Below are 14366 nucleotides of genomic sequence, written 5' to 3'. Positions count from 1 at the left end.
AGCCAATCAGAGTAGTGGATACAGTAAAATCAAGCAAAGCACTATCAGCCAATGAATGCACAGATTAGTATAAGTGGTTGGTATAAGTTCCTGTTGTCGGAATCATATATAGAAAGAGGAGGGGTCAGAAATGGACTCTGCATAGTGATCTGCAGAATGGGTTTTGCTATCTATATTGTGAGACAGTATATGTTGGGCTTAAAGCTGTTATGTTGCCACAGGACTATATATAGTGGGCAAGGGACTGTATATGCAGGGACACAGATATCCATATTGTGGTGAACATGGGGCTATGTAAATTGCAGAATTGTTGTTCCCAGTATGCACACTATATATTTGTTTTATCTAAAGGTGTCCAGACACTGTAATATTGCAGCAATTGTGGGCAGTTGCCAAAATTGATAGGATAATTATTGGGCATGGCGCAAAAACTCATAAGATGATCATAATTATGTGGCAGATAATGATTATCTTATGACTATTTGCGCCTGTCTCATAGGCAAACTGAAGGGGAGGGGGGGTTCTAGTGCCTGGAAACCCCCTCCAAGCCTGGGGCACTGTATAATTGAGGTGGCTGGACCCTGCTCCTGCTTCACACGGCTCTGCTTGAAAAGGGAGAGCTGCGTGCACCTAACATTAGTGCACACATCATTGCCCATGTATATTGCGGGGATAGGAAGTGCTGGAGAGCAGCCATGCACTGTCTAAAATTATAACCACGCCCCCATGCATGCTGGTCACGCCCACTGGCAGCATGGTGTGGAAACCCCCCTCTACAAATCCTGCGTTTGCCCCTGTGTCTTTACAAAATAGGTGATTTGTAAAGACAGAGATATGTGGCAAAGATGACAAAGGACAGATAGTGATAGGACAAACTGCTTCTCCCTTTTCTACCTCCCATCCAACTTTTCATTTTTGTAAATCTATCTTTAAAACAGGTGGCAAAACAAAAACTCTGCTGTCTGGTAAGAACAATACAGGATGCTAAATACCTTTCACATCCTACAGAGACTGTTCAACATGATTTTCAATAAAAAGCAGAAAACCATTTGTACTCTCACCTCCTGGGAGCTATATTGATATTTGGAGAAGTGTTCTAGCTGAGTGTCCTTTGTCGGCTCTTCTGTTATGTTTATGCCGTTGTCCTCTATTGTAAGGGAAACAGGTCTTGAGTCTATCTTGTAACAATATCTATCTAAACAATATGTAATTTAATACAGTCAGACTCATCTATGAATGTAACAATCTGAGGCTCACCACAGATGCTGTATCTTTCTTCAGTGTGACATAAAGTGAGACGTTAGCTGACAGTACACCTGTTTAACAGACTGTGGATGGACTGTTCCATATGAGATGCAGAACAGGCACTAAAAAGCTCATAGTTACAGTGTATACATGCAAGAATGTATTATTATTGTAGGAGGGGACATTATAATGAGCAGTACAAATTTCAGTACAAATGCCTGATTGAGCATCTAAATAGTCACAATTGCGCCAGCTCAGAGGAAATACTTCAAAATGAAATGAAATAAATTGTAAATTCTAAGAATCAGAATTGCTTTTAAAGTTCCTTATCTGCCTATTTCACAGCCAAATCACCTGTCTGTTTGTGGTTGACTTAAATATGTCAGACAGAGGAAGTTCCTGGGCTTGCCTTGGGACCCCAATGGTGGTGATGATGATGGGGGCAGTTGGGGCTCTGGAACCATCCTCCGCCACAGATGCACCATTTTGTGGGTGGGGGAATATGACTACGTGGATAAATAGCTTCCTATTGGTCCTTTATATCACCCACCCCCACGCATAGAAATGGCTTTTTCCAAAACTGCGCACCAAATCTAGGGTGGAGTCCTAGGGGTAAATGTATCAAGCTGCGAGATTCCGGCAGGTTTGAAAAGTGGAGATGTTGCCTATAGCAACCAGTCAGATTTTAGTTATCATTTATTTAGTACATTATAAAAAATGACAGCTAGAATCTAATTGGTTCCTATAGGCAACATCTCCACATTTCAAACCCACAGCTTGATACATTTGCCCTCTAGACTTTATACCTTTTATAAGGATTGTCCCTTGTGGGGCAACGGAGGAAGAGGGCAATGATAAAGTTAATAGATAAGGAGGGTATGAAGCAACAAAGAGTCTAAAGTCTGGCAAAAGTGCCAGAATAAAAAGCTCTTCACTGCTTTGTCCTATTTGATAAAGGCTTAAGCTACCTTCAGCTATCTAGCACCATCCCCGTATACCTCTATGGGGTTGGAGAACTGAATCTATATACCATGTGTTGAACAGCCTTGCGTTACTTACCTTGTCCAGTAGAGTGCAGTCCCGCTGGAGAGGACCCTATGTGCTGGTTGTATGCTCCTCCCCTCCGTGGGCCAGAGTTGACTGTACTGCTCATGTGTGACGAAACATTGGCGTATGCCCAGTAAGTCAACTCTGTCAGCTCCATGGAGCCTATTCCTTTCACAAAAACAAAACCAGAGTTTCTTTACAGATAGGGATTTTCACAGAGGATCACCCGACAGGTAAGTTTGCTTAAATACCCATGATACAACTTTCTGTGTCTTGATCAGTGCCGATACAGATCCTCAGTACCGCTGCACACTGACCAGCAATGTTAAGTAGACCGCTTAGGTTTCAGTATAAGGCGCACACATGTTTCTGAATGTGTTTGCTTTACCTGGAATTTCTATGATAGAGTTGTGTTTTTAGGTGACTATCAAATTTCCCATCCTTGTTGCTACAAATTCCTTTAACTAAACTGATCAAACATTTTCTGATTCAGCAACGAATGATGGACAACGAGAGCTGCTTGCGCTATTTTTAGTCTGTCTTTCACTGGGAAAATGACAGCCTGGTTGATCAGTTTTACATAACATTAATAACCTCCTTATTCAATTCAATTCTGTGTTCACTATGCAGAGCAAAATACAGCTTGTGAGTATGGGCCCGAAGTGTATTTTCATACATAGAAGCTCCTGCAGATTCAAAGATCTATGGTTCTACAGTTTTGGATGTCTGAAGCTGAGGGAACATAAAAATATTTTTTTAATCATTTATATCTCAAAACCGTTGCAGTGCAGTGCTTTGGAATACACAGCAGCACCTGCGAGTACCACAAAAACCAATGTATAAAATATTGTGAAAGCAATATTAACATACCATTGATTTTAATCACATTGCAACATTTTGCTAAGCTTAATTGCAAGTCTCTTAGCTTTCCAGGTAGCTGTTATGTAAAAAAAATAGTTTGGGATGCTAGTGTATCTATGGCATCTACTGGGAAATATCAGAGAAACAAAATGTTATGTACAAATCAAATAATGGATCATATTCAGAATGAAAAAAACCCCTGAGGTTTCCATTATGTTTAAAGAGCCACTAAACTTTAAAACCATTACCATTTAACCTTATACAAGTAAAAAGACAGTATCATGAAAAAAGATGGATTTTGAGGGTCTCTACATCTGTAGTGTCCAGTAATCAGAAGTATAAAAATAAAACATTGGCTCAATTAATATTTGGGCAGCCCAGTGGTTTAGTGTTGCTGCTTCACAGTGCTGGGGCCATGGGTTATATTTCAATCAGTGCTCTCTCTGTGTAGAGTTTGTATGTTCTAGCAGAATACCTCCCAACATTTGGCCACTTCCTCGGGGGCGTGTCTAGAGTGCCATGGAGAGCAGCAGTGAACAGAATACCTCCCAACAATTTTCCCACTGATCGGTGCAAAGCTGTCCTGATTAGGATGGCGGGACAGAGCCATCTTATTGGGACTGTCCCACCTAAATAGGGATGGTTGGGAGGTATGTCCCTGAGTTTACATGGGTCTCCTTCTACACTCTAAAAACATACTGGAGGGTTAACTGGCGTCTGACAAAAATTGACCCTAGTGTGTGTGGTAGGGAATTTAGGCTGCAAGCTCCAAAGGGACAGGGAATGCTGTGAATGATTACGTAGGACAGCAACTGAGCATGCCCAAAATGACAGCCTCACCTTCTCCAAAGTATGTAAAGTTCTTTGAATCCTATTGGGGAAAAAAGCACTATATAAAAAAATACAATTATTATTATATTTGTCTATTTTATTATTAGCAGTTCCCTCCCAGGGATCCCATCATTTATGACATAAAGCAGAGAATAAGTCAGAACGGGGTCTCTAAGGTGGGGATTACAGGTGAAGGCTATCTGGGTCATCTGTTGCCCATCACTGATATAGAGAAATTGTTGATTTTTAATGTGATTTATGTTTTATAATTTTAATATAATTTAGGAGGTATGTACTTGTTCACAGTGATCATTCAGGTATATTTATTTTTTGTATATTTTATATGAATTTTTGAAATATTAGGTCTTATTTTACATCAATATTTTTATGTTGATCTCTAGATTTAAATAGTTATCTATAGACAATGTTTTTGTAAGAACCTGATTTTCTACTTTTTTTTATTACTTTTACCAATTTTAGCTGCTTTATAAGAAATGTTTATTTTATATTTATAGTTTGCCACAAATGTTGTATTGCATATCACCTGCATCATGCATTAATAAGTTATGGCTTCAATTCAATTAATGAATACTAAATGCTTATTATATGATCCTATAAATAAGAGTGAAGTATCCTGAGCGGACACTTCCTGATGAAGCTTTGGAAGCCCTATTTGTGAAACTAGTTGGAGACTTGAACAGTCTTTCAGTGATGTCACATCTGTGGAATGTGGGTCACAAGTTTCTGTTCAGCTGTTTGCAGCTTCTGTTTGTATGCTTTTCTTGTCCCATGTTTGTAACAATACTTCTTTCTTATTGTTTTTATGCAATTTCAATAAACAATACTGGAATATGTATCTCTCCTCCCTCAATTAATTGCATGTTGATGGGGGAGTTGAACAGAAAGGCACCCAAATGCACGTACACATCATGTGCTGTATTTTTGGGCACATCCCTCTAGAGCAGTAATAGGCAACCTGATATACTTCAGTATAGTGTGGCCCTCTAATAATCATCATCAGCTATTTATATAGCACCACTAATTCCACATCGCTGTACAGAGAGCTCACTCACATCAGTCCCTGCCCCATTGGACCTTACAGTCTAAATTTTCTAACCTACACACACACATAGACAGAGAGAGAATAGGGTCAATTTTTGGTAGCACCCAATTAACCTACTAGTATGTTTTTGGAGTGTGGGAAGAAACTGGAGCACCCTGAGGAAAATCACGCAAACACACACAAATAAGGCCATGGTTGGGAATTGAACACATGACCCCAGTGCTGTAAAGCAGAAGTGCTAACCACTGAGACACCGTGTTGCTCTAACCTTCAAAAGGGCCTCACATTACTCTTAATCTCAGTAAGGAGTTAAAACAATACATTTAGTAAAAGGAAAAAGACACCCATCTATAATAATATATCAGCAGGTATTTTAAACAAGCGTTACATGCAAAAAAATAAAACAATAAAGGGGGAAGGAGCTGGGTGCCTGAGTGAAGGTCCTAGAGCCGCCCGGTCTCCATCACTGCTCCAGAACACTGCTCATCACTGGGCACATGTGAGAAGCAAAGCAGAAGGGATCACAGCACCTGAGATGGTGCAATTGGAAAGACATGATTGTTTCCATGTACATAGTACATGGTGAGGAATCCAGAGTGAAGTTAAAGCCTTAATGAACTGATCAATGTAGCAGACCATTCTCCTTACTATACAGGTATGAAGCTATTGAGAATGAATTAGTCAGGAATTTATTATGCCATATTCATTACAATGCATGAGATTTGCTTCCATTAATTATAAATTTCAAAGCTCCCTTTCCTTTTGTCTGCATTTATTAGATTTGACAGAAAACGACCAAATGTGAGAGAGATAGAGAGGAGTGAGACAGATGAATATATTATAGATTGTAGATTTCGTCCTCTCTTATTCCATTACAGTGCCTTAACTTGTTCTTGACCATTGCATTATTTAAGTACATTGAGGGCATTGTCATCAGTCCAGAGATTTCCCCATAACATGCAAGAAACAAGGAAATATGTGTACAGATATACTGACTGAGGGTTAGTGCGAGGCACATATAGAACCCATTGTACTTCCCACACTGTTCACCTGATTTGGATGTAAATACCCTCAAATTAAAGCTGAAAGTCTGCAGTTAAAGCACATCTTGCTAGTTTCATTTCAAATCCATTGTGGTGGTGTATAGAGCCCAAAATATGAGAATTGTGTTAATGTCCCAATATTTATGGACTTGACTGTAAGTTGTGAAAGATAAAGTAGAATTGAGCATGGCAAGAGTTAATATTACAGGTTTTTTGTTATGATTTAACAGCCAATCAGTAAGGAGATCAGGGGATGGCCGGAGCTGGAGAATTATAGGCAGATGGATAATATGCCATCTCACTGTCACTTTAATAATTAGATATGAGACCATCTCTTCTGTACGATGTTGACGCTCACTGAGTCTAAGGTGGTTCACTCCCCCTTTCCCACCACGCTGACCAATGAGGATTAAATTGGGAGGCACTACCTGACTGCACCACTATATAAGAACTGTCAACCTCTTTCACTTTTATATTAATCTACTTGAGAAAGCCCCGTGACTAGCGGTGAAACGCGTAGAGTTTCTTCTTTCAAACCGCACTCAATATCAGCACCACTCACCAAGCTGTTCTACTCTACTAAAGACTACTAAGAATATTGATCACCAACAAGGTATATTCAGGGCCGTCTTTCCGACTGGGCATGATGGGTAGGTGACCGGGGGCCCGCGGGCAAGGGGGCCCCAGGCAGAGCTCTTAATGAAAATAAAAAATCCTGAAAAAACAAACAAATAAAAACTTACCTTGCGGACACACGGTCAGGTGAGGTGGCGATCCAATTCCCTCCCTGGGCCCCTCCTCTGTGCTGCGCTCGCAGTGAATGTCACACCCGACATTTTCATTGAAGAGCGCAGCACGGAGGAGCCACGCGAGAACGGAGAACTAGCAACAAGCGACAGTGACTCCGCAAGGATTCAGAAAAAAGAAGAGAAGAGAATCGGAGAACACTGCGATTGAAAGGTAAGTTAAGGAGGGGGATTTGATTTTTTAGTTCAAGGGACACTGAGCATTAAAATCAGGTACGCTGATATTAAAAAAAAATTATTATGTATATATAGGTTTTCCGAAAAAACTTCTGGAACTAACATTAACTTCAATTATTCAGTGGATGGTAATAGTTTTATTTACAGGATGATAACTAAAATAATGTAAAAGTGAATTCACTACTTTCTGTGCTTGCTTATCTACGGTAACAGCGTTCCACGCTTGAGCGCATGTAGGAACGTCCGATTCAAGCTTTGGCCATCTCAAAGGTACAAGTGTTTCTGTTGTATCATTTACACCAGCTACAGGTCAGGTTTAAGTGCTGATTATTAGTGATGACGGCTGTGTTTGCATACTACAACATGTGTTTGTAATCAGGAGTAACTGTAATGATGAATTTTACATTCATCCTAATGTATTTTATGGAAGAAAACAAATAAAACATTTTTTTTTAATGTTATGCCATTAATGACTATTATTATTAAACAGGTGACATTCATTGATTATTTTTTTTCTGTGCATTCTTTTGGGACTTTATAGTCCACATATGTATTGGAGTATCCTGCAGTGTATTGTCTGTTAGAGCAGAGTGCATCTAGACCCTTATTCAACAACAAGCATATCTTCAGATCCGCTCTTAGTTGAATAGGGACGTGCGCATGCCTGATTTACATGTGTTTTAAAAGAAAATATCATTTACGTTAGTTGTGCGTGCCTTAATGAATCTGGCCCGGAGTGTGTACATCAGACTTTTGTGTCATCAGTCAATTATGATACTGTACGTTAAATGTTATGATTCAACCACAACATCTTGCAATTTTAAGGAAACAAACTGAGGTTTAATTTATATGGTCTATAATTTTTTGGAGATGGATTCGACAGAAGGCTAACTAATGTGGCTACAGTATTGAAAGTGGAAACCTTCTTCATTTACTGTAGTTTTTTCATTAACTCAAGACATATTGGTCAGCGTAATTAAATTATAAAAAGTGCACACGGATATTCAATACACTGATTATACAGGACTCCTCGGCTCTGCAATTATTAAATACCTCAACTGTCAATACGTGCATCAAAGGCCATTCAAGGGGGATATACTGTGTGATGTGTGATATATATATATATATATATATATATATATATATATGAGCACTGTAAATAAATTGTAAAAGTATATATTTTCTAGTATTTTCTAGTGATTTCATACATAATAGTATTAAAGTGAGGGTTTATATTGGATATCATCATCATTACCAGGGAACGATAGGGAGGGCTTTCCTGAATAACCCCTGATACTTATATCTCAAGTATTTGCCCTAAGGGTAGCATATATTCAGATGGAGGCACTAACCGATCAATAATACCTAGTAAAAAGGTGTTATAGTTGTATTTTTAACATGTTTCCTCTTCCAGAAGGGTCTTGGTGTGGCGGGGAAGCATGCCAATCAGCAGCCATAGATAACACATCGTGTGTCAGCAGAGCGCTGTCCCTCAAAAAGGGAGACTCATTGTTAGTAAAACTCACCCTCTAGGTGTGTTAAGGGGCCCCGTCTGTGTGTGCGGGCCCCAGATACTGAGCCAAATAAGGGAGATCGTGGCTTCATAGCCTAATAGCGTCGGAGGCATTCGGACGCCCCACTTTGGTGTTAGTAATGGCTGGTAGCTGATTAGCCTATGAATTTTCTTGCCACCACTGAGATTGATTTAATTCAATACATTTGTGACCTTTCTCTGCCAAAGAAGCCTCCTGTGCCATTATTTCTTAGTTTAGTGAACGGTGGTCAAGGGCCAGCTCCAGAGCAATATTTTGTGCCATGTCTATTAAGGAGAACAATATCTACTAGCAATTCTAATACGCAGAGCTATATCTAATTGAGAGCTATACTTGGTCTCAAGTCTAATATATACAGCAATATCAAGTCTAATAAGGAGAAAAATATTTGGCACCAAAACTAATATACAGTCCCTATCTAGCATCAAATATAGTACTTACTAAACCTTGCTGCTCTTCTCTTTCCCCATCTGATTGCTTCCTCTTAACAGGTCCCATTCACAACCTATTCATTGTGCTATTTCCTGTCCTGAACTTCAAGTTCAAGTGTAGGACAGGAACCTGAGTATCCACCACCCACTGATAGACCTGGCTGACAGGTATTTGGGAGCTCAGTGGGAAGAAGTGGGTGCTGCAGATAACTCATAGCTTGGGTGGCCAATGTGGCTTGGTGGCTTATACAGGCAATGGCAGCTTAAGTGCTCCTACATGTTCTTGCCATATTTATTCTATGTTTCCCCATTTCTGCTCCACATCTTTTATGTGCTCCCTCATGTTTAGTATCCATATGTCTTAGAAGATTTCTCATATCTACCCCCACATATCTTTTATGTTTCCCAAAATACATTCACACAATGTTTCCTATATGGTACCCATGTCTTCCCCCACACACCTGAGACACATCGAATGAACTTCTAATGTCTACTCTCCTATGTGTCCTCTTTTTCTCCATCTCCTACTGTATACCGCACAGCATCTGCCCCTTCTCCTCTTTTGTCAGTGGCATAGACCCCACTCTAAGTTTACAAGCTCTTCAGATTGTGAACTCCCAGCAGAGAGATGTGTAATTATGTCATTATCCCGTCGTTTGCGGATCCTCCCTCCCCCTTCCCCGCCCTCTCTAGCTGTGCATTGAGCGTACTGAGTTGCTGTGTTTACTGTACTGTGCTGTCTCCCATTGTATTGTGATTTTGTTTGTCTCTGTACGGCGCTGCGGATGCCTTGTGGCGCCTTATAAATAAATATTAATAATAATAATAATAATAATTATTCCCGAATTCACAATACAAACAGCTTCTATACTTACAGAGCTGGATGTTCTGACAACGGCAATGAATTAATGACGTGCTCACTTTGCCCACTGATTAAAGGAGGATGGAGGGTCTCACTATAACTGTGATGAAATGAAGGGTTGATGTCACCTTAACCAGACTGCACCTCGCTTCTCACTAGATGTGGACTATAACAACATATACTTTTATATCCCTTTTAGTGTTCCCCAGATCTCCAGAGCACAAGCGCAGTGTTCCATTACGTGGTGGTAACTTTACTCTGTGTTAATCATGTGTTTTTATATGTGGTGTGCAGTGTGATTATGTATGGTACTGCCATAGCATTTCTATATGTAAATGTATTTGTGTTTCTTAAAGGTGGCTGAGTAGGTTATGGGTAAGGATCAGGGTGATCTGTTACCAGGACTCATGCGAGGGGGCTGTAGCTGCATTCCTTCGACCCTCCTTTCTCTACACATCACCTGGAAGCTAGTTCTGGCTGAAAGAGCTTGTAAGGGGTTAATACTTTGAGTGTCACATATTAATGCTGACCTAGCCCCTTAATTAACCTGAGTATGCCCTCACTGTCTCAGGTTGTGGCCAGTCAGACACTTTGAAGTCAAATCAGCAGGGAACCAGGGGAAGTGCTGGTATGAGAAGGTACAGACCTGTAAGAGCCTCTTATGACAGCTGCCAAATTTCTGAGGGGTGAAATATCTATACCCACCCTACAGGTTAGTCCCAGGAGTGTGGGAAATATAACTGTATTTAAAAGGAGGTTACCAGTATTGGGGTTGTTAGTTCAGAATGGAGAGAAAAGAACAAAGTATAGAGGTTTTAGTGAAGGGTCCACGCATTGGCGTATTTGGTTTATATTAGACTAGTGCTCGCTCATGTATCCTCAGCAGATCACCCCATGAGTCTAATAGCTTGGTGGGCCTGCTCGATCAGGGGGACTATGCATCAGATTCCTACCACAGTGGTAGAGGGGAAGAAAATTGGGCCAAGTGGGCCAGGACTCAAGTAACCAGGAGAAAAGGTGACTGCAGTCCTTTGAGCTATAGAGGGCTAGGGGACAAATTGTGCGTTAAACCTCCCTGGCATTTGTTTAAAGTGTATTTTTATTCTGGTGTAGTATAAAATAATAATAGAAGGTATTGGGTATACATCCCTAATATAGTAAGGCACCCATGGGTGGCCAGCCAGTGCGAAGTTGGTATAGTTGGGCCAAACCGGAACAAACCTGGTATCTTCACATTAACCCATCACAAAATGATGATTGTAGGTCCTTCTGACATAAAGACTTACCCCATAATCAATATTTTGTTTTGTTGGAATTTTTTGATGGTGAAAAATAAAAAATGTGTTCCAGATATTTTAGGGCAATTCCAAAACATTATTTATTATAAATAGATGGAGAAGGTTTGGATCACATGAGCCCAGATTATGTCTCTGGACTTTCCAGATCAGTTTCAGGCTTGGAAGTTTAGTAACTGTTATCTCTTTGGGCACGTACTGCACAAATTCTATATAAATATACTTTGCTCATCTCGTGAAGTTTCTTTTTATTCCCTACAGACCAATCATCCTACAAACACTTAACATTTAGAGAGGTCAAACAAGAAGATCATTTTTGTTCATTAGTCCTTTCCTACCATTGAGACAAGGTCCAACATGTTAAAAGCTCTAAACATAAGGACTAATAGCTGTAATAACATGGGTACCTGCCAGAAATCTTTAAGGGGATACTGATAGTTGTAAAAAAAAATAAAACAAAATGATAATGACCTCTCATAAAGCATGCTACATAACACAAGTCTGGCTCGGAGCAATCGTAACATTGCCTACTCTCTTTCTCAAATATTCTACTGTGTAGATAAAGCCAGACATTAGTCACCCAGATGGAAGGCTTTTATTTCACATACAAGAGAAATCTAGTTCCCTTGTGCTCTCCAGCTGCAGTTTGTATTTGCAAGTCATAATTCTCCCTAAGGCACAAATGATTAGGTGCCAACCCCATTTTAAAAAGATATCATCAAACATTTATGGATTTACTTTCAAACTTCAGCATCATAAAACTTGCAGGTTATTAGAACATTTAAAGAGCAAGTGAAGGCACAATCTGACATCTCTATGTATTAAGAAAACACCAGTTACACCAAATGTCAAATACGATTGTGTTTATGAAATTAACATGTAGTCAGCATTTACAGCTGTGGTCGGAGGGGATGGGGGGTCAGTGGAGTGTTAACTAGTTTGATCCAGCATATTAAGGGCCTGATGCAGAATTATACGTACATGCATGATTTCACTCTGCACGACTACGAAAAAACCCATAAGTTCCTACGCCTATGCAGATTTGCACGAATCCACACTTGCGCTTGCTGGCATCTGAAGAGGAGTAACGGGAGAGGGAAGGGGCATTTAAAAAACTACAGTAAGGGCATATTTGTGGAATTGTGAGCCGATGCAGAGCTGAAACCTGACACATCTTTTACAGCCGTATTATTTGCACCAGCCTAGGGGATAGTGCAGTCCAGCCTAGGGGATAGTACAAATACACGTTGTTGATCACCAGCACTAGCTAGCTGCTTCTGATTGGCTGATTGCAATTTCACCTCTGAAGCCTAAAAAATATATATGTTTTGCTATTAAAACAAATGTTTATAAATATTTATCATGCTAACTACATGGTTCTGTGTTTGTGATTGTAATTGCGCCTGCCCACTCAGCATATAGGCTAAAATAAGCAATTTTGACTTGTACATTTTTGGGCCATAAATTATGCCCAAGTTGCGTTCAACGCTGCATCAGGCCCTAAATGTCTACAAATGGTGAGCTTTCCATGAAATAAACAGTAGTATAAAATCAGGGAATTATCCAATTGAAATGCATTAAGCAACGAGTGGACCATATAAGAAAAGTGTAAAATCTTTGAAAGTGTAAAATCAGGGGATGTAAAATGGGGTTTGACAATATGTCCATCATTCTCTGTAATATTCCTTTGCTGGAGAATGACTTTTTAGGATGGTTGTGCTGCTCAGCCAAATGTGTGTTGTACACCTCAGTGTGATGCGGCAGAGTATGGGCTCTACATCTCAGCGTGATGCGGCAGAGTGTGCGCTCTACACCTCAGCGTGATGCGGCAGAGTGTGCGCTCTACATCTCAGCGTGATGCGGCAGAGTGTGCGCTCTACACCTCAGCGTGATGCAGCAGAGTGTGCGCTTTACACCTCAGTGTGATGCGGCAGAGTATGCGCTCTACAGCTCAGCATGATGCGGCAGAGTATGCGCTCTACAGCTCAGCATGATGTGGCAGAGTGTGCGCTCTACACCTCAGCGTAATGCAGCAGAGTATGGGCTCTATATCTCAGCATGATGCAGCAGAGTATGCGCTCTACATCTCAGCATGATGCGGCAGAGTGTGCACTCTACACCTCAGCATGATGCGGCAGAGTGTGCGCTCTACACCTCAGCATGATGCGGCAGAGTATGCGCTCTACAGCTCAGCGTGATGCGGCAGAGTGTGCGCTCTACAGCTCAGCATGATGCGGCAGAGTATGTGCTCTACAGCTCAGCATGATGCGGCAGAGTGTGCGCTCTACAGCTCAGCATGATGCGGCAGAGTATGCGCTCTACAGCTCAGCGTGATGCGGCAGAGTGTGCGCTCTACACCTCAGCATGATGCGGCAGAGTATGTGCTCTACAGCTCAGCATGATGCGGCAGAGTATGCGCTCTACAGCTCAGCATGATGCGGCAGAGTATGTGCTCTACAGCTCAGCATGATGCGGCAGAGTGTGCGCTCTACACCTCAGCATGATGCGGCAGAGTGTGCGCTCTACACCTCAGCGTAATGCAGCAGAGTATGGGCTCTACATCTCAGCATGATGCAGCAGAGTATGCGCTCTACATCTCAGCATGATGCGGCAGAGTATGCACTCTACACCTCAGCATGATGCGGCAGAGTGTGCGCTCTACACCTCAGCATGATGCGGCAGAGTGTGCGCTCTACACCTCAGCATGATGCGGCAGAGTGTGTGCTCTACAGAAATGAAGTGTGGTAGATTGTCACATTACTGCACAGGTACTAGGCCAGTGATATCATAGCATCTTAAGAGACTTAGATTTCTTCTTTTTGTCCTGTATCAGATCATATTAAGATAAGGATTAGGATATGGCCTCAGCTGCCTCTATAAGAAAACATAAATGTACCTTGCTTTATGTCTGAGGATTTAAATTTTGGAATTAAGTGGTTCTTTACCAATAACAAATGGACATCCAATGACCAGTCTTTTTTATTAGGATGAAAATATATGATTAAGCCATTAATGAGATAAATGATAATCTAACATAATATTCGTGTTGCAAAGACATCCAACTAAAGACACAGTAATCTTATTTTTTTGTTTTAGTCTACTGAAAATATCAAGATACTATGTAATAATATTTCTGTTTTAGAGATTATGGT

At 40.7% G+C, this 14366-nt stretch overlaps 1 protein-coding gene across 1 annotated transcript in view; it reads right to left on the bottom strand.

Moving 5' to 3' along the window:
- The window catches only part of NECAB1 (N-terminal EF-hand calcium binding protein 1), a 177293-nt gene that overhangs the window by 40635 nt on the left and 122292 nt on the right, over positions 1-14366 (bottom strand). The gene's annotated exons all lie outside the window — the stretch shown is intronic.

Source organism: Mixophyes fleayi, chromosome 5 (genome assembly GCF_038048845.1).
Source record: "Mixophyes fleayi isolate aMixFle1 chromosome 5, aMixFle1.hap1, whole genome shotgun sequence".
NCBI classification, from domain to species: Eukaryota; Metazoa; Chordata; class Amphibia; order Anura; family Limnodynastidae; genus Mixophyes; species Mixophyes fleayi.
The sequence above is the reverse complement of the archived record's forward strand: the minus strand, read 5'-3'. Positions and strand labels throughout refer to the sequence as shown.